Source organism: Bos grunniens, chromosome 8, assembly GCF_055505025.1.
Source record: "Bos grunniens cultivar Pamir isolate PY7600 chromosome 8, Bosgru_T2T1.0, whole genome shotgun sequence".
NCBI classification, from domain to species: Eukaryota; Metazoa; Chordata; class Mammalia; order Artiodactyla; family Bovidae; genus Bos; species Bos grunniens.
In genome coordinates, this window is record NC_141172.1 from 95,679,132 (window position 1) to 95,705,763 (window position 26,632).

At 39.8% G+C, this 26,632-nt stretch overlaps 1 protein-coding gene across 28 annotated transcripts in view; it reads left to right on the forward strand.

Moving 5' to 3' along the window:
• LOC147367731 (uncharacterized) overlaps positions 1–26,632 on the forward strand; it is a 651,563-nt gene that overhangs the window by 484,351 nt on the left and 140,580 nt on the right. For 17 of the 28 annotated variants that reach the window (XR_015132010.1, XR_015132012.1, XR_015132013.1 and 14 more), the window contains one exon: positions 10,119–10,174. The exons of the other annotated variants lie outside the window; for them this stretch is intronic. The gene's annotated coding sequence lies outside the window, so the exon portion shown is untranslated. The remainder of the gene's footprint in view (positions 1–10,118; positions 10,175–26,632) is intronic. 28 annotated transcript variants of the gene reach the window in all.

Sequence of the window (26,632 nt, forward strand, 5' to 3'; positions counted from 1 at the left end):
AGTGTCTTGGTTCCCTGTCCTGTAGCGTGAGGAAGGCTGATGAGTAAGAACATGTTATCTATTGTTAGATAGCAAGTGAATTCTGGAGAAGGTAATGGCACCCCACTCCAGTACTCTTGCCTGGAAAACCCATGAACGGAGGAGCCTGGTGGGCTGCAGTCCATGGGGTCGTGAAGAGTCAGACACAACTGAATGACTTCACTTTCACTTTCATGCATTGGAGAAGGAAATGGCAACCCACTCCAGTGTTCTTGCCGGGAGAATCCCAGGGACAGGGGAGCCTGGTGGGCTGCTGTCTATGGGGTCACACAGAGTCGGACATGACTGAAGTGACTTAGCAGCAGCAGCAGCAAGTGAATAATTGAAATGATTACATATAAAAAAACCAAACAGTTCACAGAGAAAGAAGTTTATCATTCAGGCTTGACCTGACTTTGGCCTGGCCAGTTCCTTTTTGCTATTTGATATCTTGAGTAGTCCTTTTGCAACTGAATTCTATGGAACACACACATGGAGAGAGAATATGGGGCCGCAGCAGTGGTAAGGGGAAGGAAGGAGGTGGGGAAGTGAGGAGAGAAGAATTACAAGACAGACTACATGCCCTTACTTGCCAACCTGATTTTGGAACAGCCAGCCATTAAATGCACTGATCGCACTGTCTTACTGCTGAATTCCAAGAGATCGTGATCACATCACCGAGCAGACTATTTTCTTTCACTCAGAATATTAAAGCCTAAACTTAAGAAAGATTAGGGACTCACCACATAGCAGTGTCTCTGAAACACTGTGTAGCTGAGAGTTGCAAGAATGAATGTCAGCTCAACTGCACTCTTAACTGCAGCTCTAGCTCTTCCTATGTTGTCTTGGGTGGGTCTTTCCTATTTTGGACTGTGGGTTTCTGATGAGTTAAATGCTGGGTGAAAACAGGTAAGTTCTCATGTCCTTTTAATATGAAAAGGAACATAGGGATTCTAACAAATACCTTGTAGCTACAAAGTATCATATTTTCTTGTGCCAGGGAGTCATAGATGAGCGATTGTTGCTCAGCATGAGGTAATGCAAATGCGAAAGCCATCCAGGGCTCAGATTAGTCCTGCTAGTCATTGATCCTTGTTCAAATTCAAGAAGAAATTGGGGGGCCAGCATCAGAGTCTCTGTTTATGGTCACCATTAGCCAGTTGCAGAAAATCTCTTGCTTACCTCTACCCTAATTGGTTTCTGGGCGCTATGGTCCCCCCAGTACCATTGTTAGGTTGCTCAATATGACTTCAGGTGTAGTTTTCGGGGTATGCTTGAAGCTAACTAGGCTAGTTACTGGCAAAAACTTTTGTAGGAAACACCCCCCGAATATGTTCCAAGAGAAGGATTGAAAATCTGGGAAACTAAATTTCCTTGAGCTGTGCTTGGCAATTACATCTTCTGGAAAAAAAGAAAAAACCTTTGTGGAAGTGAAAACTGTCTATAATCCTAGGGGTTTTCTTCCCAGTAGGGGCCAAATAAGCTCATGTAAAACTAATTCTGCAGATAAATATAAACTTCAAAGTAAAATATAAAAATTAACTAAAGGCTTCAGTTCAGTTCAGTCGCTCTGTCGTGTCCGACTCTTTGCGACCCCATGAATCTCAGCACACCAGGCCTCCCTGTCCATCACCAACTCCTGGAATTCACTCAAACTCGCATCCATCGAGTCAGTGATGCCATCCAGCCCTCTCATCCTCTGTCGTCCCTTCTCCTCCTGCCCCCAATCCCTCCCAGCATCAGAGTCTTTTCCAATGAGTCAACTCTTCGCATGAGGTGGCCAAAGTACTTGAGCTTCAGCTTCAGCATCAGTCCTTCCAATGAACACCCAGGACTGATCTCCTTTACAATGGACTGGTTGGATCCCCTTGCAGTCCATGGGACTCTAAAGAGTCTTCTCCAACACCACAGCTCAAAAGCATCAATTCTTCGGTGCTCAGCTTTCTTCACAGTCCAACTTTCACATCCATACATGACCACTGGAAAAACCATAGCCTTGACTAGACAGACCTTTGGTAGCAAATTAATGTCTCTGCTCTTCAATATGCTATCTAGGTTGGTCATAACTTTCCTTCCAAGGAGTAAGCATCTTTTAATTTCATGGCTGCAATCACCATCTGCAGTGATTTTGGAGCCCAGAAAAATAAAGTCTGACACTGTTTCCACTGTTTCCCCATCTATTGCCCATGAAGTGATGGGACCAGATGCCATGATCTTCGTTTTCTGAATGTTGAGCTTTAAGCCAACTTTTTCACTCTCCACTTTCACCTTCATCAAGAGGCTTTTTAGTTCCTCTTCACTTTCTGCCATAAGGGTGGTGTCATTTGCATATCTGAGGTTATTGATATTTCTCCCAGCAATCTTGATTCCAGCTTGTGCTTCTTCCAGCCCAGCATTTCTCATGATGTACTCTGCATAGAAGTTAAATAAACAGGGTGACAATATACAGCCTTGACATACTCCTTTTCCTATTTGGAACCAGTCTGTTGTTCCATGTCCAGTTCTAACTGTTGCTTCCTGAACTGCATATAGGTTTCTCAAGAGGCAGATCAAGGTGGTCTGGTATTCCCATCTCTTGAAGAATTGTCCACAGTTTATTGTGATCCACACAGTCAAAGGCTTTGGCATAGTCAATAAAGCAGAAATAGATGTTTTTCTGGAACTCTCTTGCCTTTTCCATGATCCAGCGGATGTTGGCAATTTGATCTCTGGTTCCTCTGCCTTTTCTAAAACCAGCTTGAACATCTGGAAGTTCACAGTTCACATATTGCTGAAGCCTGGCTTGGAGAATTTTGAGCATTACTTTACTAGCATGTGAGATGAGTGCAATTGTGCAGTAGTTTGAGCATTCTTTGGCATTGCCTTTCTTTGGGATTGGAATGAAAACTGACCTTTTCCAGTCCTGTGGCCACTGCTGAGTTTTCCAAATTTCCTGGCATGTTGAGTGCAGCACTTTCACAGCATCATCTTCCAGGATTTGAAATAGCTCAACTGGAATTCCATCACCTCCACTAGCTTTGTTCGTAGTGATGCTTTCTAAGGCCCACTTGACTTCACATCCAGGATATTTGGCCCTAGTGAGTGATCACCCCGTTGTGATTATCTTGGTCATGAAGATCTTTTTTTGTACAGTTTTCCTGTGTATTCTTGCCACCTCTTATTAATATCTTCTGCTTCTGTTAGGTCCATACCATTTCTGTCCTTTATCGAGCCCATCTTTGCATGAAATGTTCCTTTGGTATCTCTAATTTTCTTGAACAGATCTCTAGTCTTTCCCATTCTGTTGTTTTCCTCTATTTCTTTGCATTGATTGCTGAGGAAAGCTTTCTTATCTCTTCTTGCTATTCTTTGGAACTCTGCATTCAGATGCTTATATCTTTCCTTTTCTCCTTTGCTTTTCACTTCTCTTCTTTTCACAGCTACTTGTAAGGCCTTCCCAGACAGCCATTTTGCTTTTTTGCATTTCTTTTCCATGGGGATGGTCTCAATCCCTGTCTCCTGTACAGTGTCACGAACCTCCATCCATAGTTCATCAGGCACTCTATCTATCAGATCTAGTCCCTTAAATCTATTTCTCACTTCCACTGTCTAATCATAAGGGATTTGATTTAGGTCATACCTAAATGATCTAGTGGTTTTCCCTACTTTCTTCAGTTTAAGTCTGAATTTGGCAATAAGGAGTTCATGATCTGAGCCACAGTCAGCTCCCGGTCTTGTTTTTGCTGACTGAATAGAGCTTCTCCATCTTTGGCTGCAAAGAATATAATCAGTCTGATTTCGGTGTTGACCATCTGGTGATGTCCATGTGTAGAGTCTTCTCTTGTGTTGTTGGAAGAGGGTGTTTGCTATGAACAGTGCGTTCTGTTGGCAAAACTCTATTAACCTTTGCCCTGCCTTATTCCGTATTCCAAGGCCAAATTTGCCTGTTACTCCAGGTGTTTCTTGACTTCCTACTTTTGCATTCCAGTCCCCTATAATGAAAAGGACATCTTTTTTGGGTGTTAGTTCTAAAAGGTCTTGTAGGTCTTCATAGAACCGTTCAACTTCAGCTTCTTTAGCGTTACTGGTTGGGGCATAGACTTGGATTACTGTGATATTGAATGGTTTGCCTTGGAAACAAACAGAGATCATTCTGTCATTTTTGAGATTTCATCCAAAGTACTGCATTTCAGATTCTTTTGTTGACCATGATGGCTACTCCATTTCTTCTAAGGGATTCTTGCCCACAGTAGTAGATATAACGGTCATCTGAGTTAAATTCACCCAATCCAGTCCATTTTAGTTCGCTGATTCCTAGAATCTCGACATTCACTGTTGCCATCTCCTGTTTGACCACTTCCAATTTGCCTTGATTCATGGACCTGACATTCCAGGTTCTTATGCAATATTGCCCTTTACAGCATTGGACCTTGCTTCTATCACCAGTCACATCCACAACTGGGTATTGTTTTTGCTTTGGCTCCATCCCTTCATTCTTTCTGGAGTTATTTCTCCACTGATCTCCAGTAGCATATTGGGCACCTACCGACCTGGGGAGTTCCTCTTTCAGTATCCTATTATTTTGCCTTTTCATACTGTTCATGGGGTCCTCAAGGCAAAAATACTAAAGTGGTTTGTCATTCCCTTCTCCAGTGGCCCACATTCTGTCAGACCTCTCCACCATGACCCACCCATCTTGGGTGGGCCCACACGGCATGGCTTAGTTTTATTGAATTAGACAAGGCTGTGGTTCGTGTGATTAGATTGACTAGTTTTCTGTGATTATGGTTTCAGTGTGTCTGCCCTCTGATGCCCTCTGGCAACACCTACTGTCTTACTTGGGTTTCTCTTACCTTGGATGTGGGGTATCTCTTCACGGCTGCTCCAGCAAAGCACAGCCGCTGCTTCTTACCTTGGACCAGGGCTATCTCCTCACGGCCGCCCCTCCTGACCTTGAACGTGGAGTAGCTCCTCTCGGCCCTCTTGTGCCCGCGCAGCCACCGCTCCTTGGACGTGGGGTTGCTCCTCTTGTAACTAAAGGCTTAAGAGTGGTCAAACACAGACACATTTTTAAGGCAAGTCCATATTTAGAAAAAGGGAGTAGCACTTGGTGATTTTTCTCCTGTATGTATGTGTATATGTGTCTTTTTTCCCATGTGTATACACACATATGTGTGTATGTGTATGTTTGTGTGGTTTATAGCCAGAAGGCAGACCCTAATCTGTATCATTCAGGTTGGCTAAAACACAGATGTAAAATTTGGAATTTTACATTGTAAACAATGCTTTAATAAATGTCTTTCTGTATATATTTTTGAAAAGTTTTCTCATGATTTCCATGGAAGCAGATTTGCTGGATCAGGGTCATGTTTTAAGTTTTGATGTGAACTGCTATTTTTTTCTCTCCAGAAAAAGTGGGCTAATTTATATACTTCTACCAGCATTTTGTGGGAGTCTTCACTTTTCTGCCTCTTTAAAACTCTTGATATTGTAAATTTTGTAAATTGTTGCCAGTTGAATATGTGAAAAAATTTCTTCTTTAAGTTTGAATACTTGATTCTTTATTGAAATTTTACATCCTTGTAGATGCTTATTATTAACCTTTCAAATTTATTTTGATTTTTCCAGTTCATATCTTTTGACTTTTCTTTAATCAGTATTTTTATTGGAAGTATATTTACTTTAGTGTTGTGTTAATTTCTGCTGTATAGCAAAGTGATTCAGTTATATATACATTCTTTTTTAAATATTCTTTTCCATTATGAATTATAATAGGGTAATTGGACAGAGGAGCCTGGTGGGCCGCCGTCTGTGGGGTCACACAGAGTCGGACATGACTGAAGTGACTTAGCAGCAGCAGCAGCTATGCTACCCAGTAGGGCGTTGTTGTATATCCATTCTGTATATTACGGCTTACATCCGCTAACCCCAGCCTCTCACTCCATCTCTTTCCTAAGCTCTTGCCCTTGGCAATAACAGATCTGTTCTGTACATCCATGCATCTATTTCTCTTTTGTATATAGATTCATTTGTGTCATATTTCAGAGTCCACATGTAAGTGATATCATATGGTATTTGCCTTTCTCTTTCTGACTTACTTCACTTAGTATGATAATCTCTGTTTGCATCCATGTTGCTTGCAAATGGCATTATTTCATTCTTTATATGGCTGAGTAGTATCGCAGTGTATATATGGACCACATCTTCTTTATCCATTCATCTGTCGATGGTCATTTAGGTTGTTTCCATGCCTTGATGATTGTGAACAGTGCTGCTATGAACATTGGGGTACATGTATCTTTTTGAATTATAGTTTTGTCCAGAGATAAGATTGTTAGAGCATACAATAACTCTATTTTTAGTTTTCAGAGGAATCTCTATACTGTTTCCACCATGGCTGCACCAACTTACATTCCAGTCAACTGTGTATGAGGGTTCCCTTTTCTCCACATCCTTTCTAGCATTTGTTATTTGTAAACATTTTAATGATGGTCGTTGACCAGTGTGAGTTGGTACCTCATTGTAGTTTCGATTTGTATTTCTGTAGTAATTAGCAGTAGTGAACATCTTTTCATGTACCTGTTGACCATCTATATTTCTTCTTCATATATATTGACTATTTTACTTTTTAATGAAATAATACATATGCAGAATATAAAAGTTCCACTAAGAAGGCTTACTAGTAAAGAATAGCATCAGTCTGTCCCATCTTTCTTACCCTCCCAGTCCTGCTACCTACAGATAACCATACTCAGCTCTTGTAATGGTTTCTTCTAATATTTAATTAATTTAACTTCATGTTTCTAAATGATAGGCTTCTGTGTTCCTTTTTTATTTTATTTATTTATTTTTAATTTAAATTATTTTAATTAGAGCCTAATTACTTTACAATATTGTATTGGTTTTGCCATACATCAACATGAATCCACCACGGGTGTACACGTGTTCCCAATCCTGAACCCTGCTCCCACCTTTTTTGATTTTTAAGCTTCAGATATTAATTCCTGATTTTATACTAGGTAAGAGGAAGATTTAGTTCTTGTTCCATTTTACCCTCATACCATCCTGTCTTCCTGTCTGTACAGACATATTCAGTTCTCTTTGATCATACTTTCAATGCAGATATATCATAATTTGGGGCTAAAATTATATTCACTATTTACATCATTATTACATAAATATTATTCACAGTTCAGTAAGTATACCACATAGTTTAGGTTTTCCTTCTGGTTCTGCATTTTGTTTTGCCTGGAGTTAATAATTACCTCTTTTGGGGCTTTGCACTTAATTTTCTATGTCTGCAAGTCTTTGTCACCAAAATTTCTGCATGAATATACAACTCTTAAGGTAAATATTATAGCTGATCTATAATTTCCTTTGGGCTTCCCTGCTGGCTCAGAGGTTAAAGCATCTACCTGCAATGTGGGAGACCTGGGTTCGATCCCTGGGTCAGGAAGATCCCCTGGAGAAGGAAATGGCAACCCACTCCAGTATTCTTGCCTGGAGAATCCCATAGATGGAGGAGCCTGGTGGGCTACAGTCCACAGGGTCGCAAAGAGTCGGACACGACTGAGCAACTTGTGTCCATCCTTGTGTTCCAATCTCATTTAGTTGATATGTGGGCTTATTGTACAAATATCATCCTAGAACCTCCTCTCCCCATTATTGAAATTCCCGTTGCAGGTCCCCTGTGTTTCAGCTTGTCTCTTTTCTTGGTCATCATTTCATCCTTTTCCACAATTTTGTTGTAAGACTTAACTCCAGTATAATACTGAGAAAGAGTACATGGAATCACTTTATCTTTGAAAACTTGTATGTCTAAAAGTATGGTTTTCTACCCTCACACTTGATTTTGTAATTTGCTTGTGTGAGTAACTCTAGGCTGGAAACAATTTTTACCTTGGAACTTTAAAGGCATTTTTAAAAATTAATTTATTTATTATAATTGGAGGCTAATTGCTTTACAGTATTATGGTGGGTTTTGCCATACATCGACATGAATCAGCCACGGGTGTACATTTGTCCCCCTGGCCTGAACACCTCTCACACCGCCGCCCCATCCCATCCCGCTGGGATGTCCCAGTGCACCGGCTTTGAGTGCCCTATTTCATGCATCGAACTTGGTCTGCAGCCATCCATGGTGTTAAAAAGTCCAATACTGTTCTGATTCTTGATCTCTTGTGTTTTTGTCTTTCTTTCTGGACATTTTCCGAATCCTTTCTCTATTCTTAAGGCACTGAAGTTTTATGAGATACTTGGAAGTTCTTTTCTATTCTCACCATTCTCATATTACAGCTATATGATATTTTACATTCTCATAAATCTTGGGTCCATTTCTAGATTTTCTTTTTATGTCTTTAATAGCCACACCCATTGCTGGATCTGTACTACAGTTTAAAGATACTCATTTATAGTGCATTTTGATATCTCCAATGGCAAATGTCCCCACTTCTTGTTCTCTGTTATGTATTCTTTTTGTGGCTCTCAACTATAATTTTTGAAATGAAATTTTGATCAGTTTTCAACTTTGAAAAAAAATTCCTTGCAATTATGGTAGTCTGTGAAATTCTAGTTTGAGAGAATTCACATTTTTACTTATTTGCATCTTCTTATCTGTAGAGATGAATGTCTCAGCGATATTCAAGTCTTCTTTCAGAGTTTTTTTTTATAGAGGTTCTGTACATTTCTTCTATAAGTTGTAATTTTATTCCATCTATTATTTATCTACATTAATACCATAGATTTTCATATTTGCTTCCTTTTTAAATTATGTTGAACAATTTTAGTTAATATTTCCATGTTTTTTGTCATTCAATAAATATTTTAACTCCTACTATTTTCCAGAAGGTATTAGACATTCAGGCCATCGTGTTAAGCAAGGAGACATGGTCCTTGCCCTTAGGTAGATAATTATATCATTTTCAAATAATGATTAAATTTTCCTTTCCAATATTATTTTTACTCTGATGTTTACTGCTAGAATCTGATTTTTAAAAACTCTATCATGTTAAGGAACTTTAGTTCTGCATTCTGTTTATAAAAGCTTTATAATCACAATGTTGAATTTCATTAAAGTTCATTTAATTGTTAATGTAGTAAATATGTTACACCATCCTTGAATTCCTGGAATAAACCTCACTGGGTAATTTCAGTGTTCTGTTTTTATCCTGCTTGACAGCATCTAATAATGTTGTATATAGAATTCTTATAACTATAGGAATAAAAAGATTGATCTATAGTTTTCTTTTACTGTGGTCTTTTTTGAGGTTTGATGTTAAAATTATGCTAACCTCCAGGTGAATGGAAAAGCTTCCCAGAGCTCTTCTTTGAAACATATATTTATTTAAGAAATATTTTTAAAAGCAAAGTAATTTCCTTGCCTTTGAAAGTTTATTGCCAGATTTCTTCTTTAATGATGTTCATCTGACACCTGTTCAGTTTTATCTGTGGTTATTGATGCACTCATTACTAGATTTTTAAGAACCAACTTGGGAATGTCATTTTCCCTTTGTGTTTTCACTGTTTGAACCTTTGTTAAATTTCTCAGAAGGCTATTTATTGGAGTTATGTTTTCAGTATTATAAATATGCATTTCATATGTCTTCTCTACATATTTATTGTACAGAAGACAACACTTAGGTTTAATTTTTCACCTTAAAAGTTAAGATGCAATATTTGAAAAGGTGATAGAGGAAAAAGAATAGAATAGGGAACTGTAAAAGGAGTATTTGAGGGAATTGATCAGAAATAACTAATTTTGGGGTCAAATATGGACCCATTGTACCTGCAGAGACGATAGGATTTACCAGAGCCCTAAGTTCTGTAGGTAAGTTTTATGTAAGATCATAGACACTCATAGCATGCAGGAATTGGCTAGAAAATTACTTCAAGTTCATCATTATGTAGATTTAGAAACTAAGCTACAAAGAGGTGAAGTAACTTACTCAGTTACAGAGTGTGAGGATTACTTAATCTAATAGAGTTACTTGTACTGTACAACACTTTTTTTAAAAAGGAAAATATATATGTAGGTTTACAGGAAGAAATGCAAGGAGGCACTTCTGTAAATGTTTTATAAATATTGTTTTGATAGGATGCCAGACTTCATCTTCCTTTTCTAGGTGAAGAACTGAAGATATAAGGGGATTGAAGAAGAACAAGTCACAATCCAAATCAGGTCTGAAACCTCTTTCTGTTGGTTGCTTTACCTGTCAATAACTCAATAAGCAACATTACCTCTTTCAAAAATCAATGAATGGAAATGCTATGAGGAAACAGAGAAATCTTCATTCTTGTGGGTATTCACGGAAAAGACTTTAACTGTTGCTATTCTTTTACTTATTAAAATAGGGAAAATTAAAAGTGATGATACTGAATGCTTGCAAGAGTCTAGGGAAATTGAGACCCATGTATTGTAAAGTAGCAATCTTTGGAAAGACAAATTAGCCGATTAAGGAGAAAATGCTATATGAATGAAGGTCATATAGCTGCGCTGTCTAATAATAAAAAAAATTGAAGTGGCAGAATTTGTCAGAAGGGAAGGTCTAAATAAATTGTGGTGCTCGTGAGAATATTGTGTAGCTAATGACAATCTCCTTATCATCAGAAATACAAGCATGAGACAATGCCTATACCTCTGTGTGCTCACTTCTTCACATTTGGCTCAGTCAGCTCCACACACACTGAAATTAAGATGAACGGATTGAGATATTGTTGAAGTATGGTATTATATAGCTTACAAGTGTACACCATAGTGGTTCATGATTTTTAGAGATTTTATTCCACTTACATTTATTATGAAATTTTGGCTGTATTCCTGTGTTGCATAACTAGCGAGACTCTTACCTGGGGACTCTTGGTAAGAACCTGTTTCCAGGTTCTTTCAGGTCATTGACATAATTCAGTTTTTCAAATTTGTAGGACTGAGGTTTTCATCTTCTTGCCGGCTGTAGACTAGGGGGTTCACTCTCGTCTCTAGAGGCTTCTCCCAGGTCGTTCCATGTGGCCCCCTCCATTACAGCATTAGAGAACCTCCCTTATGTTGTTCTCCACTTTCTCTTGCTATCAGATGGAGAAAACTCAGCTTTTATGGGGCTGAGGTGATTCGGCTAGGCCCCTATGCATAATCTTTTGGACTTTGGGTCAATATCTGCAAACTCCCTTTTGCCACACATTATAACATAATCATGGAAATCAAGCCAAGGGGCAAGTGGTGCCATGGAGTCATCCTGTTGCCTGCCAGACCATGGATTGGACTCACTCTGTCACTTCCTGTAGGTCTTTTCCCAGTTGTTAACTTTTCAGCAAAGTGTTTCCTGGAATCTATCTAAATTTCAACTGCTCCTTTTACCTCCACCTAAACTTCCACCCCTTTTGCCTGTTTTTCTTTTTAAATTTCTTCTTTAGCACTTATCATCTAAAGTCCAATATATACCTTATTTATATTGTTTGTTATCTGTCTCCTTTAGCACACATAATCTCAAAGAGATCAAGGACTTTGTTGTTTTCTGCTGTATGTAGTTCTCACTGCTGGAATGATGCCTGGCACATAACAAATACTCAGTAAATATGCATTTAATGAGGGAACAAATGATACAAAATTTGTAGAGGGTATGATTACAATTACTTAAAAGTATGAATGCATGTAAACACAAAACAGTATTGTTAAGATAGTAAGACTTTAATAGCTTAAAAATCTCTCTCTTAAGCTCTGCACTGCTTTTCTATTGACATAACAAAGAAAAGGCCTTACAGAAGGGGCTGTTGTCTGAGGAGTGTGGATTATCCAAGTATGACATAGCTCACGAGCAGATAGTTTTGAGGTAATGCTAAGGAGGGATTCAGGAGTTCATCACAAGCAGAAGAACATACCAGAGGCAGTATGGAAGAAGAGAAAGAGCATGAGAGATGGAATCCCAAAGACCTGGAGTTGTGTCTCTCTCAAGGATTTACTGGATTTCCTAGATGGCTCAGTGGTAAAGAATCTGCCCACCAATGCAGGAGATGCAACAGACACAGGTTCCATCCCTGGGTCGGGAAGATCCCCTGGAGGAGGAAATGGCAACCCACCCAGTATTCTTGACTGGGAAATCCCACGGACAGAGGAGCCTGGTGGGCTACAGTCCATGGGGTTGCAAAGAGTCAGACACGACTGAGCGACTAAACAGTGACAGCAGCAAGTATTAATATTTACTAGTTGGGTGAATTGAAAAGCCACATGACCCCTCTGAGCCAATTTTCTCACTACAGAAATGAGGACATGAACTACTTTCATCATTGGGTTGCTGTAAGGATTGCGTAAGATGCTCGGTTTTACTTCGTTTCACATCATCCAGCTTATTCACCCTTTTGATTGCCAAGAGAAAGATGTCTCGTGTTGTACCAACTTTTCTCCTTCATCTATCTTGTGTGCAATTATAGAAAAGGACTTTCTTGAAATGGTAGGATGATTTCCCCATGAAAGGAATATCACCAGTTTTTTTTTTTTTTTGTAATGCAATATTGGTTTCCAATAAGCAACTAGTTTAAAATAACAGAAACAGAAATTCCCATGTGGCTAACAAAATTTCCCTTTGAGCTCCAAAGGCTCTCCTGGCACTCTCCAATTATTGTACCTTGAAATTGTTTCAGTAACTGCATTCTTTATGACAGGCATTTGAATATCAAATATTGGTCACTGCCAGAGTATTAAATTGTTAATCAGAAGTAGGAGGAAAATGACTTTAAGTTCTGCTCCTGTCAGTTTCTCATTATTTGACCTTGAACCATTCACCTTACTTCTCTTGGCCTTCTGGTGCATTTTGAGAATCCTTGCATGCATGAACAAATGACTCTGTGGAAAGATAATTCCCATGGCAATAAAAGCGATTACATTTTAAGCATCTAGTATATTCCAGACGTTATGCTATATTCTTTACATACATTATCTTAAAAGCTCAAAACAAGTCAACCAGCTGATATCATTGTCTCCATTTTATCCACAAGAAAGCTGAGGCTTAGCGAGATCAAATAAATTCTTGAGAGTAACACAATGAAATGCTGGAATTGATCTACTGCTATAATCTGTTAGCATCATTTTGCATTTGGATTATTCTTTTCAATGCATTTACTCTCTGGCCCAATTTTGTGTCAAAGAGGATTTGATTCACCATTCTATGCCTTTATGTAAGTCTTCAATTTAAAGAAAATGAACAACAGTCTGCTTGTTCCTTGCTACACCCAAGGTACCTAGCACAATACCTGTTAGGTAGTAGGTGTTAAATAAATGACGTTTGAATGAATGAATGAGTGATATGGGTCAAAGACAGAGTGTTGTGCCATGTCTCCATTGACATATAGTAGTATTGGCCCTTTCGGTTATAAATCCATTGGACTTTGTTGTTAAGATATCTTCATTTCTTTGTTTTTTTTATCTATAGGTGTTAAAGGGAGACATTGTCAAATGTTTTGGTGTAGTCAGGTACACTATATATAGGTTCCCCCCAAATCTGCCATTCTGATAATCTTATTTTGCAAAAAGAAAAGCTTAAAATGTATTTCATGTTTCATGGGCATATTATTTTTCTCATCTTTTTTTTTTTTTTTTTTATCTTAGAGTTCACAAAATACTCAATTTTATCTTTTGACCTATGAAACTATCTGGGATAGACATTAAGTGCAATATATATTTTTGCAGCACATTCCTTTTGAAGGTGAATCAAGAGAGTATTTTCTATCTTACAAGTTTCTGGCAGAATTTTGAGGCTATATTTGGAAAGTTCTCTTAATAACAACAGCAATAAGCATTTATTCAAAAGGTTGCATTATAAACACTGCGTAGACACCTGACCTACATTATTTAATTTAATTTCCCACAAATCTGTGAAGTAGGCCTGAATATCTGAAATCTACAAACCAGAAATCCAAGAACAAAAAGAGCTAAATTTTGCCCAAAGTTACTCATATGGTAAGTAGTAATCAGGATTCAAACCCAGGTCTCAAACTCCAAGATTGTGTTTTTAATTAGTATACATATTGCCTTTTATAACTTTTCAAGGCCAGGAAACACATTAAAAACTCCCTAAAGTTTTCTTATGATCACTTATACTGTTTGGTTTCAGTTTTCTTGTTTTATTTGGATTAGGCTGGGTTATGCTGCAGTGACAAATAACATCAGTTTTATTATAATGTTGCTTTTATGTATCAGAATGGGTTTACTTGATTGCAGTGACTGGAAGATCATACTGGAAACTCATGCAAAGACAATTAACTGTTTTAAACTCAAAATGATACATACTACTTCTAGCGACATATCATGATCAAAGCAAATTAAACGGCCAATCGAAACCTCGAGGAGTGGGGAATCATAACCCTCCACTACATCTGAAAGGAGAGAACAAGTTATCAGTGGATAGCGATGGTATCCACAAATCCATGTATCTGATGCCCCTATCAGAGGTGAAAATATTCTCTCTTTAAAAAGTTTTGATTGGGATATAGTTGGTTTATAATTACTATTCAGTAGAGGGAGAAGGCAATGGCACCCCACTCCAGTTATCTTGCCTGGAAAATCCCATGGGCGGAGGAGCCTCGTAGGCTACAGTCCACGGGGTCACAAAGAGCCAGATGCGACTGAGCAACTTCCCTTTCACTTTTCACTTTCATGCATTGGAGAAGGAAATGGCAACCCACTCTAGTGTTCTTGCCTGGAGAATCCCAGGGACGGGGGAGCTTGGTGGGCTGCCATCTATGGGGTCGCACAGAGTCGGACACGACTGAAGCGACTTAGCAGCAGCAGCAGACCCTTATTAGTTATCAGTTTTATATATAGTAGTGTGTTTATGTCAGTCCCAATTTTGCAATTTATCCCTTCCCCAGAACCTTGCCCTTTCCCCCAGTAACCATAAGTTTATTTTCTGAAGCATCACTACAAACAAAGCTAGTGGAGGTGATGGAATTCCAGTTGAGCTATTTCAAATCCTGAAAGATGATGCTGTGAAAGTGCTACACTCAATATGCCAGCAAATTTGGAAAACTCAGCAGTGGCCACAGGACTGGAAAAGGTCAGTTTTCATTCCAATCTCAAAGAAAGGCAATGCCAAAGAATGCTCAAACTACTGCACAATTGCACTCATCTCACACGCTAGTAAAGTAATACTCAAAATTCTCTGAGCCAGGCTTCAGCAATATGTGAAATGTAAACTTCCAGATGTTTAAGCTGGTTTTAGAAAAGGCAGAGGAACCAGAGATCAAATTGCCAACATCCGCTGGATCATGGAAAAAGCAAGAGAGTTCCAGAAAAACATCTATTTCTGCTTTATTGACTATGCCAAAGCCTTTATCTGTGTGGATCACAATAAATTGTGGAAAATTCTTCAAGAGATGGGAATACCAGACCACCTGATCTGCCTCTTGAGAAATTTGTATGCAGGTCAGGAAGCAACAGTTAGAACTGGACATGGAACAACAGACTGGTTCCAAATAGGAAAAGGAGTTCGTCAAGGCTGTATATTGTCACCCTGCTTATTTAACTTCTATGCAGAGTACATCATGAGAAATGCTGGGCTGGAAGAAGCACAAGCTGGAATCAAGATTGCTGGGAGAAATCTCAATAACCTCAGATATGCAGATGACACCACCCTTATGGCAGAAAGTAAAGAGGAACTAAAAAGCCTCTTGATGAAGGTGAAAGTGGAGAGTGAAAAAGTTGGCTTAAAGCTCAACATTCAGAAAACGAAGATCATGGCATCCGGTCCCATCACTTCATGGGCAATAGATGGAGAAACAGTGGAAACAGTGTCAGATTTTATTTTTCTGGGCTCCAAAATCACTGCAGATGGTGAGTGCGGCCATGAAATTAAAAGATGCTTGCTCCTTGGAAGGAAATTTATGATCAACCTAGATAGCATATTGAAGAGCAGAGACATTACTTTGCCAACAAAGGTCCGTCTAGTCGAGGCTATGGTTTTTCCAGTAGTCATGTACGGATGTGAGAGTTGGACTGTGAAGAAAGCTGAGCGCCAAAGAATTGATGCTTTTGAACTGTGGTGTTGGAGAAGAGTCTTGAGAGTCCCTTGGACTGTAAGGAGATCTGACCAGTCCATCCTAAAGGAGATCAGTCCTGGGTGTTCATTGGAAGGACTGATGCTGAAGCTGAAACTCCAGTACTTTGGCCACCTCATGTGAAGAGTTGACTTATTGGAAAAGACTCTGATGCTGGGAGGAATTGAGTTCAGGAGGAAAAGGGGACGACAGAGGGTGAAATGGCTGGATGGCATCACCGACTCGACGGACATGAGTTTGAGTGAACTCTGGGAGTTGCTGATGGACAGGGAGGCCTGGCATGCCGCGATTCTTGGGGTCTCAGAGTCAGACATGACTGAGCAACTGAATTGAACTCCATTTCTATTTTGTAGATAGATTAATTTGTAGTCTTTCTTTGTATTCCCACATATAAGCAAAATCTATGATTTGTCTAGACTTAACTTCACTCAGTATGACAATCTCAAGGTCCATTTAAGTTGCTACTAATAGCATTATTTCATCCTTTTATGGCTAATTGACATTTCTCCAAAGAAGAGATACAATGGGTTAAAAAAACACATGAAAAGATGCTCAACATCACTAATTAGTAAAGAAATGCAAATCAAAACTGCAATGATATATCACCTCATTCCAGTCAGAATGGCTGTCATCAAAAAGTCTACAAACAACAAATGCTGGAGAGGGTGTGGAGAAAAGGGACCCTCCTATATTGTTCGTGGGAATTTAAGTTGGTACAGCCACTATGGAGAACAGTATGGAGGTTCCTTAAGAAACTAAAAAATAGATATGATCTGCTGCCATACGATCCAGCAATCCCACTCCTGGGCATGTATACAAAGAAAACCATAATTCAAAAAGATACATGCACCCCAGTGTTCACTGCAGCACTATTTACAATAGCCAGGACATGGAAGCAACCTTAATGTCTATCAACAGAGGAATGGGTAAATAAGATGTGGTACATATATACAATGGAATGTTATTCATCCATTAAAATGCATGAAATTATGCCATTTGTAGCAACATGGATGGATCTAGAGATTGTCATACTGAGTGAAGTAAGTCAGAGGAGAACTATCATATGACATCCCTTATATGTGGAATCTACATAGAAATGATACAAATGAACTTACAAAATAGCAAAAGACTCATAGAGAATGAACTTATGGTTGCCTAGGCTGCTGTCCATGGGGTCGCTAAGAGTCAGACATGACTGAGGGACTTCCCTTTCCCTTTTCACTTTCATGCATTGGAGAAGGAAATGGCAACCCACTCCAGTGTTCTTGCCTGGAGAATCCCAGGGATGGGGGAGCCTGGTGGGTTGCCGTCTATGGGGTCGCACAGAGTCGGACACGACTAAAGCGACTTAGCAGCAGCAGCAGCAGGGGAAGGATAGGGGGAAGGAATAGTTCGGGAGTTTGGGATGGGCACGGCTGTATTTAAAAATGAATAACCAACAAGGACCCACGAAGTTCATTGTATAGCACATGGAACTCTGCTCAATGTAATGTGGCAGCTAGATGGGAAGGGGAGTATGGGGGAGAATGGAAACATGTAAATTTATGCCTGAGTCTTATCACTGTTCACCTGAAACTATCACAGAATTGCTAATCAGCTATACCTCAATACAAAATAAAAAGTTGTAAAAGATAACTGTAAAAAATAGGTAGTGAAGCTTAATTTTCATTAAAAATTATATACCATTACATATTTTCTTATAATCATACCATTATATATTTTCACATAAAAATTTTGCTCATTAGTTCCAATACTTCCTTCTTGAATCTTATAAAACTAAGTAAGCCTTCTGGGTTATCCTTCACACTTATTGTAAAAATCGTGTAAATATAATGATTCTTTTCTGACCAGTTGGTTACCTTCATTGTCTCCCCACTTTACATGTATCCTTTTAAACTCTGCACTTAATAGCACTCCCTGTGCAGTTATATTGACCTCACAAAACTATCCCCACTCTTCTTTGGCATTATGAAAACTTGATGTTGTAAAGTCATAATTTCAATTTTGTATGCCCGATGTCCCCAGAGATTTTCTTGTTATTTTGGAGATTAAAGATGCTTAGAAAAGGAGGACTTAAAATGTTTATTCCTCCTCCACCTGTATTAACAAGCTATTGGAGATGTGCAAAATACAGGATTTTTTTTTTTTTAAAGAAAGCATTCAGGGAAGAGAAACCCAACACACGATGAAAGCATTGAGTGAAGTCATGAGATGACAGCTATGCAGCAGATGCAGAGAGAAGCCAGTTCAGACTGCAAGAGGTGGATGGAAGATAGAAATTTCTGGGAAAGAGGCTCTTCTGGCAGTCTGTTACATTTGAAAAGTGAACATTTAATTGATCTAATGGAAAAAAAAAACTAAGGATGGGTACACTGAAGACCACTCAAGTCAAAAGCAAATATAAAACAAAGTAATCACTAACTCTAGGAAGAATAAATAGGTTGTGCAAAATGGAACTCTGCCTGTAGAATTTGTCCCTGTCTTATACAATATTTGAGTGATAACTTAAATACTGCTGTTGATTAAACAGAATTAGCTATAGCTGTGGTAATTTATTTCCAAATATCTCCCATCCTGCCTGCCTTCCCCAGTGAGATTTTGTCACTCTTCACACCGAGGTGTGGAGTTGATTTCTCCTACCCCAGAGTTTAGGCTTACCCTGTCCCTTACACGGGGCTTCCCAGGTGGCACAAGGGTAAAGAATCTGCCTGCCAATGCAAGAGACACAGGTTCGATCCCTGGGCCAGGAAGATCCCCTGGAGGAGGAAATGGCAACCCACTCCAGGATCCTTCCCTGGAACAATCTCATGAACAAGAGGAGCCTGGCAGGCTACTGTCCATGGCGTTGCAAAGAGTCAGGCATGACTGAGTGACTGAGCATGCATGTCCCTTACATGGGCCCACATACTGTAGTAGAAGAGAATGCTGAAGACTTGTGAGGCTAGATTTTAAGAAATCTTGTAGCTTCCATGTTCAGGCTCTAGGAATGCTTCCTCTTAGAATGCTGCCTTGAGACCGCCATGTTCTGAGGAAGCCCAAGTGAGGCTTGTGGAGGAGAAATAAGGCACTCCGAGGGAAAGCCCTGCTCCCCCCAGTCCACCAGCTGAATGCAGTTACATAAGTGAAGCCAGAAGAACCACCCAGTTGACACAGAGTATCACAAAATCTAAGAAATCATTATTTCCTTAAAAGGCTAATTTTGGGGTGATTTGTTATCCCCAAATGGACAACTGAAACAGTAGTTATATTGGGAAGAAAGAGGTGGAGTGATAATAAGAGAGCTAAATCATCAACTAAAATGCCAGGAAATTAATAAAAAGATAACTTCAAAAGAGAAATCAAGAAAAAGAGCACTGAGAGTCTATTATGAGAGATGTGGAGATAGATGCCAGAAGAAACAATTCAAGTGTTTTAAGTTGTTGCCTGGGGCCAGACTGTGGGGTGGGCCAGGGGAATGCAGTTTTTCATTATAGACCTCTTAGTTGTATTTGATTTTTAAAATGTGAACATGAATTGCTTTGATAAAAGTAAAATTTATATATTTTTAAATTGTCCCTAGGATATGCAATCCTGTGAAGCTAGGGCATTGGGAAGGCCTCGGGGCCTGGCAGATGAATAAGGAGAAAGCTCTAATTTGGTCAGTTGCTTTCTGTGGACCATCCTGCCCCTAAAGGCTTGTCTTCCCTCCAAGCCTCCCTTTTCAGTTTCAGTTCTTAGCAACCAATTCAGAATGAGGAATGTATTTTAACGTACAGGTGAAGCTTACAAATAGTTTAGAAGAAGAAAAGAAAGAAAAAGAAAAATCAAGCAAATGGAGGCATGTTTTGCCTCCAGTTCACAAACAGTTCACAAAATGATCTGTCCCTTTGTTCAGCTAATTTCTGTCTTGGCTCCCTGTCTTCCTAGAAGAAAAGGTGGAGGGGAAAAGCTCCAGAAGCCCTTCAATGACAAATACCTACAGTAAAAGGATAATACATTTAAATCACTGGCTCTGAGAACCTCTAAATAGCCCCAGCTTGGTGCAGTTGGATTTCTGGAAAAATACTTGGAATTGTTGTATTCTCTTTGGAGTCCCTGCTAGTTTTGACTGTGTCTTTACATAAATCAAAAGAACTCGGGGTTCCTCCAGTAATACATAGGTAGAAATAGCTTTGGAAAACCTGCTTACTTGTATTTCCTCCATCTTTCCCTTTAGAATTCCTAATGCCATTCTTTGGCCTATTAAGCAATCTTGTGCAAAACATCCTTTATTTCTTAGAGCAACGTAGCCTGTGACTTTGGCTACACTATTCTGACAGCTGGACAACTTGGTTGGCTCCTGCTTAAAAAAAAGTCAATCAAAGCAGCTGTTTGGCAAAGTTTATTGAATGATTTTCTTAGTTTTCAGCAAGCCATTGTGGGATTACATCACTTCAACTCAATGGTCTCTCCTTTTCCCCAATATCTCTACTCTTTAACTGGCTTAGCTTCTTCTGTCCTGTCCTTGCCCCAGTCCCCAACTTAACTTACCTTCTGAAAAAGTACCACAGGACTATGTTTTCTGGATGGGTGATTACAATAAGGAAGGTAGAGCTATTCTTAGGGCACAGAATATTTGTGTGGGCAGTTTGTACGCAAAAACGTTAAGACGGAAGGGCTGAGTACAGCCCCGGACGCTGTCTTCCCCATACTCGCCAGCATCAGCAGCCCCGGACGCTGTCTTCCCCATACTCGCCAGCATCAGCTCCTGGGTCCAACCTTGGCCAATCCAGCACCATTCCAGGTTGTGCCAGGCCCACAATCCCTAGGACTTGGAATTGAGCCTTACGCTCGCAGGCTACTCTCTAACCTGCCAAGTATGACAATAACAAGAGCAGGAATAAATGCCGATTGCTGAGCATCTGCTGTAGGTCCAACATTAGACTGGCTATTTATTGTTAAGCCTTCTACCAGTCCTAAATGTTAGGTATGCTTATTCCCATTTTACAGAAATGCTTAGATCATGTCCCAAGGTCACATAATTAACCACATGTGGAGGCAGGAGTTTTATATGTATTTTTCTGACCACAAAACCTCTGTCCACTCTGTCACATTGCTCTGGATATTACTGGCATTCTGGGTCCTACAAACACATACGATTGCTTTCACTTAAAATAAATAGGTCCAATATAGCTTAGTTCTATCTTACATTGAGTCTCTCCTTTTTAAAAACACTTTTAATGTAGAATAGTTGATTTGCAGTGTTAGTTTCAGGTGTACAGCAGAATGAATCAGTTATACATATACATATATCCACTCTTTTTTTTTTTTAGAATTCTTTTCCCAAGTAGGTCATTCAGAGTATTGAGTAGAGTTTCCTGTGCTATACAGCAGGCTCTTGTTACCTGCTTTATATATAGTAGCTTGTATATGTCATTCTGAGTCTCCCAGTATACCCCTCCCAGCCATCCCCTGGTAACTCTGTTTGTTTGCTGCGTCTGTGACTCTACTTCTCTTTTGTCAATAAGCTCATTTGCACCCCCCTTTTTTAGATCCCACATATAAGTATTGGCATATGATGTTTGCCTTTCCCTGTCTGACTTACTCCACTCAGTTTGAGAATCTCTAGGTCCGTCCATGTTGCTACAAATGGCATTATTTGTTTGTTTTTTATGGCTGAGTAATATTCCATTGTATATATGTACTACATCTTCTTTATCCATTCATCTGTTGATGGATATTTGGGTTGCTTCCATGGTTTGGCTATTTTAAATAGTGCTACAATGACTATTGGGGTGAGTGTATCTTTGAATTGCAGTTTTCTCCAGGTATATGCCCAGGAGTAGGCTTGCTGGGTCATGTGATAGTTCTTGTGTCTCTCCTCCTGAAGGAGTGAGTCTCTCACCGCCTCTCTCTTTCTAATGAGTAAAGCTCCCTTGTTGGTGACATTTGTCTGCATTTGGCCAATCCATTTAATTCTGCTCCTTGAGCCACTGGTGGCTTTGACGGAGGTCAGTCTAGAGAATGACCCGTTTCTTCAACTCTGGTCTTGCCTGCTTCCCTTCCCTGCTGCCCAAGAACTCTACCCTGAAAATACAAACGTCCAAAAACATGAATGAATGTTATACTCATTACTTGTGCATGTCATTGTGTCTTAGGCACTGTGCCATGCTCTGTAGGGGATGAAACAAATCAAGCGCAGATCCCAGCCTCAAGGTGGTTAGAGGCCAGGATCCTGTTCGAGATGGTTGAACTGTATAGATTTGCACCACTAGTGACAGTAATTGTATTGGTAAGCACCTATATAGCTCTTAGCAGGTGAAGGGCACTTTGAGAAAATTATTTCACTTCATCCTCAAAATAGGCCAGAGAAGTAGATTCTATTATTATCCCATTTTACAAATAATGAAACTGCAGTAGCTAGGTAAGATTACACGCCCAGGCAGTCTGGCTCCAGGTCTGAGCTCTTAAACACTACTAGGTTTAGAGACGATGCTGCACAGGTTGCAGGAGTAGCACAGGTCACAGGACCTGAGAGTAGAGAGTAATATCACTTGGCTACATAAAGCTAGGAAGGCTTCCTGCAGGAGGTGGCACTTGAGCTGAGCCCTGAAGGATGGGTAATATTGGGCCATAAGGAATGAGTATGTAGGAAGGGAATTTCAGAGGGAGAGACTAGCCATCAGCTGGTTGTACAAAGGCTGTTGTTGCTGAGGACTCAACCTGCCTCTTCTCTGAGTTGTGACCTAAGTCGGCAGCTCAGCACTGGATGCCTGGCGGTGTGCACAGCTAGTGTGATCCTTTTGTTCATCGGTCTAAATATGCCTTTGGAAAAATATGGTTATCCCCCTTGAGCATGACTCCTGTTTCTCTCCTGGGTTATGACTGCCTCTGGGATGTAGAGTCCTTACTTTAAGAACGTCAGAGTAAGAAGACTTTGAGTGAGGATTTGACCCAGGCAGGAGAGGAGCTCTCAACCATGACAGATGAGTGACTTCACTGCCCAGCCTAGAAAGATACCTGAGGTGTTGCTCCACCCCAGAGAGGACAGATGGCAGCAGCTATTCCACTCTATGCATTTACTGATTGTGACGTCTGCTCATCTTATTGATGGCTGAACTCAGAGGGCCACCACACTGGGGAGAAACCTGAGCATGGAATCCTCATCCCCAGCTTTCATCATGCCCCATTTGCACCAAGAAAATGGTCACAGTAGTGATGAATCTGTACCCTTTGTCTCCCACTGAGGATGCTGCTCAGAGAGAAATTTGGGGGGTGAATGGAATCCCCGCCACACAGAGCACTGCCTTTGACCACAGCAGAAATTGCTGTGGAGGGAGGTTCCTAGGTTTTCTTGATCCTCTAACTTTAAATCCTTTTCAGACACAAACTCATTGACCATTTGGCATCATCTTGACTGAACTTTTTATTTACACCATCTGACTCCTTCTCTCCAGATGTGTCATCATGGGTGGCCCCTGCTAATTGGAGCCATTGTGTTTTCTTGTTGCTTCTGTTTTTGACTGAGTTACTTGCCTGCTCCTGACATTAGAAATATGCTGATCTCCCATCTTTCTTAAGTCTGACTCCCACCTTACTGTTTGTATTCATTGTGTCCCAAGATAATTAGTCACTTGCCTTGGAGGATGAGTTCTTACTGTGAGTTTCTCTCAAGAGATACTTGCAGAATCCTCAAAACAAGAAGAGTCAAAGTCCTTTAATTTCACCACTGAATTTTTATTCTACTTCTAGGGGTGGGGTGTGTGTTTTACTTTCTTTATTCCATTTCTTCTGTATCTCCCAGTGGTTAGGGAAGGACCTGGTACATGACTAGCCTCCCTCTAAAAAGTCTGGGCACCCATCTCAGGCACATAGATAGAAGTTACAGGATTCTGAGGTGAACATTGCCCTCACTTCTGTGGGGTCGTGATGAATGGAGCAGATGTTCTCAATAAGTTCTAATGTGAGTAGAAGGAGAAAGCTGACTGAATGAAGAAAGAGAGAGTGAGAGAGATCCTGTAACACGTTATTCCTCTAGGCTGGAGAATATCACATACAAAACTTTTCTAATCATTTTGAAGAATCGACTTGCCAAAGAGTTCAGTAAGGTGGTATGAAATCATCATTACTTCCCCTGCACAATTTATCTCCCTATGATTTGTGTTAGTTCAGGTATCTTTTTCCCTCTTGTAAGATCTTCACCATTCACTTGCCTTTTTATACTTATAAGGTTGCTCTTATGTATCTTGTTCCTAAAGCCTCTTCAGCCAATTTTTCCCCTGATTTCCTGGACTCTAGACAAAGAGCATCTTTGAACTCCTGATAGTGTCACCGGATATTTGTTTGTGCACTAGTTGAATTCTTGTGTGGCTTTGAATTCTCTTTCCAGAGAAGTGAAGCTTTATAGCTCTTGCAGATTGACTTAATCTTTCACAGCACGTGAATGATCCCTTCATTCTAAGGGCCCCCTGGTTGATTTGGTAATTTCTATAGATCTGTCTCTCATGGGTTTGCTTTTGTCTGCTCCCTCCTTTTCTGTTACTTCATTATTTTGTGAGATTTTAGTCCACCTTATTTACCATCCCCAACTCGGGCCACTCCTTATTCTTTTCCTCAACTTTATAGAGCTTTCCAGCTCAGCCTCCAAGAGCTTGGGGTTTCATCTCTACATAGTGTATATCATCCCCACCCTTGTAAAATGAAGCATAGACTAGGAACTATGTAATTCGACACTCTATCGGTCATTTGTAGTGTTGACTTTATGGGGATTTTTGTCTCTGAAGACCTTGTTCCATGAGAACTCTGGTGTCCTAAAATATGGGAATCAGAGTTGCTGGTCACTGACTGGAGTGAGAATTTGTCCGCTTTAAGTTCTTCATGCTCGTTATTTTGGCTGGAAAAATGTGTCTTTTAGAATTCTATGCAGAAAGACTGTGTGTATTTTAATTATATGAACTCTATATTTTAATAATAGCATGCTAAGGGTTTTTAAAAATATTTTAGGACAGTTTTATTTTAACAGCTATGAGTTTTTAACCATATTTACAATTTGATATTTTTATTTAACCTATATATTTTTGTTTGAAAACTACAGCTTCTAAATCTACAATTTGGATTCAGATTTAAATATATTCAATTAAGCTAATAGATTTTGCCAACTAAGGACCTATAAAACACTCAGAAAAAAGAACAATTCAAGATATCTTTTGAGCCCCAATGTCCAAAACAGCTTGCTAATTCAGTGTTGAAAACTTTAGCCTGAGTATCAAAATTAAAGAAATAAGAAACAACTGTATGAGAAGTTCTGAAAACCTTAAACTTCCATATTTCCAGTCTCTTCACTGCCTAACTCATCTTTTTTTATTGCTGCTATAGTGCTCTTTCTAATATATAATCCAAATCCAGTAGCTTCCCTGATCAGAAGCTTCCAGTGAACTCATTTAATTTCAGAAATGAAGTCCAAATTCCAAGAATAGACAATGCAAAAGGCCCACAATGTGCTTTCAAATTCCCTTATCCTCATATGTTTCCTGTTCCTTCCTCTCTCTCTTCCTCTCCCACTCCCAGCCTTCCTATTTCCCAACCTCACTCCCTTCCTTCTAGAATATTAAACATCTGCAGGATACCAAAGTCATGAAACACAAAAGGGGAATGAGTCTTCTGTCAAAGGTCCGTGGTGCGTTCTCCATACTCTCTGTCTTTGCTCTGCTGTGCTCAGCACCACACATGCTGCCTTCTGTCACCTCCATTCCATCTCCACTATCATCTCCCCGTCTAGACTTTCTCAATGCAAACTCCTCTCCTTCCTGAACACTCCACAACCTAGGGTACTCACCTTCTATGTGCTTCCCATTGTTTATTTTTGCTGCATTGATTTTTTTTTTCCAATCATGAAAGCAATGCATATTCATTCTATAAGACTTGGAGAATGGAAGTGTAAAAGGAAAATATAGTCTGGTATACAAGGCATTCACTGAGGCTCTGGATGTCCAGATTCTATTCCTATTTCTGCCACTTAGGAAGTGAGGGATACTGACCATGACATTTACCCACTTGAGACCTCATGTTTTTCTTCTCTAAAAGGCAAGATCTGAGCTCCTGATGTGGAAGGACTATTCTGGTTGCAGAACTCAATGCCTAATGTACTTGTCTACGAATGTATATTGTGCATCTTGGCTGCTCTGTTGAACAGTGATGTGCTTTTCATTGCCACACACCATGCTTGGCCCAGAGTGCATCTTCCTGCCATGTTTGAAGAACAAAGGCATACTCTGAGAGTCTCATTATTCTATCCCCCACTCAACTTTTAAGAATTTTTATTTACTATATAAAATGCGTCCAGCTTATTTAATGGTGAAACATGCTGGACTTGAATTTTATTATTAGATTTAGGGTTTATCACGGGCTTCCCAGGTGGCTCAGTGGTAAAGAATCCACTGGCCAACACAGGAGACACAGGAATTGCAGGTTCGATCCCTGGGTCGAGGTGATCCCCTGAAGTAGGAAACGGCAGCCCACTCTAGTATTCTTGCCTGGAGAAGCCCGTGGACGGAGGAGTCTGGTAGGCTACAGTCCACAGTGCCACAAAGAGTTGGACACGGCTGAGCTTGCACGCGCTCTTAGTGTTTCCCATCCT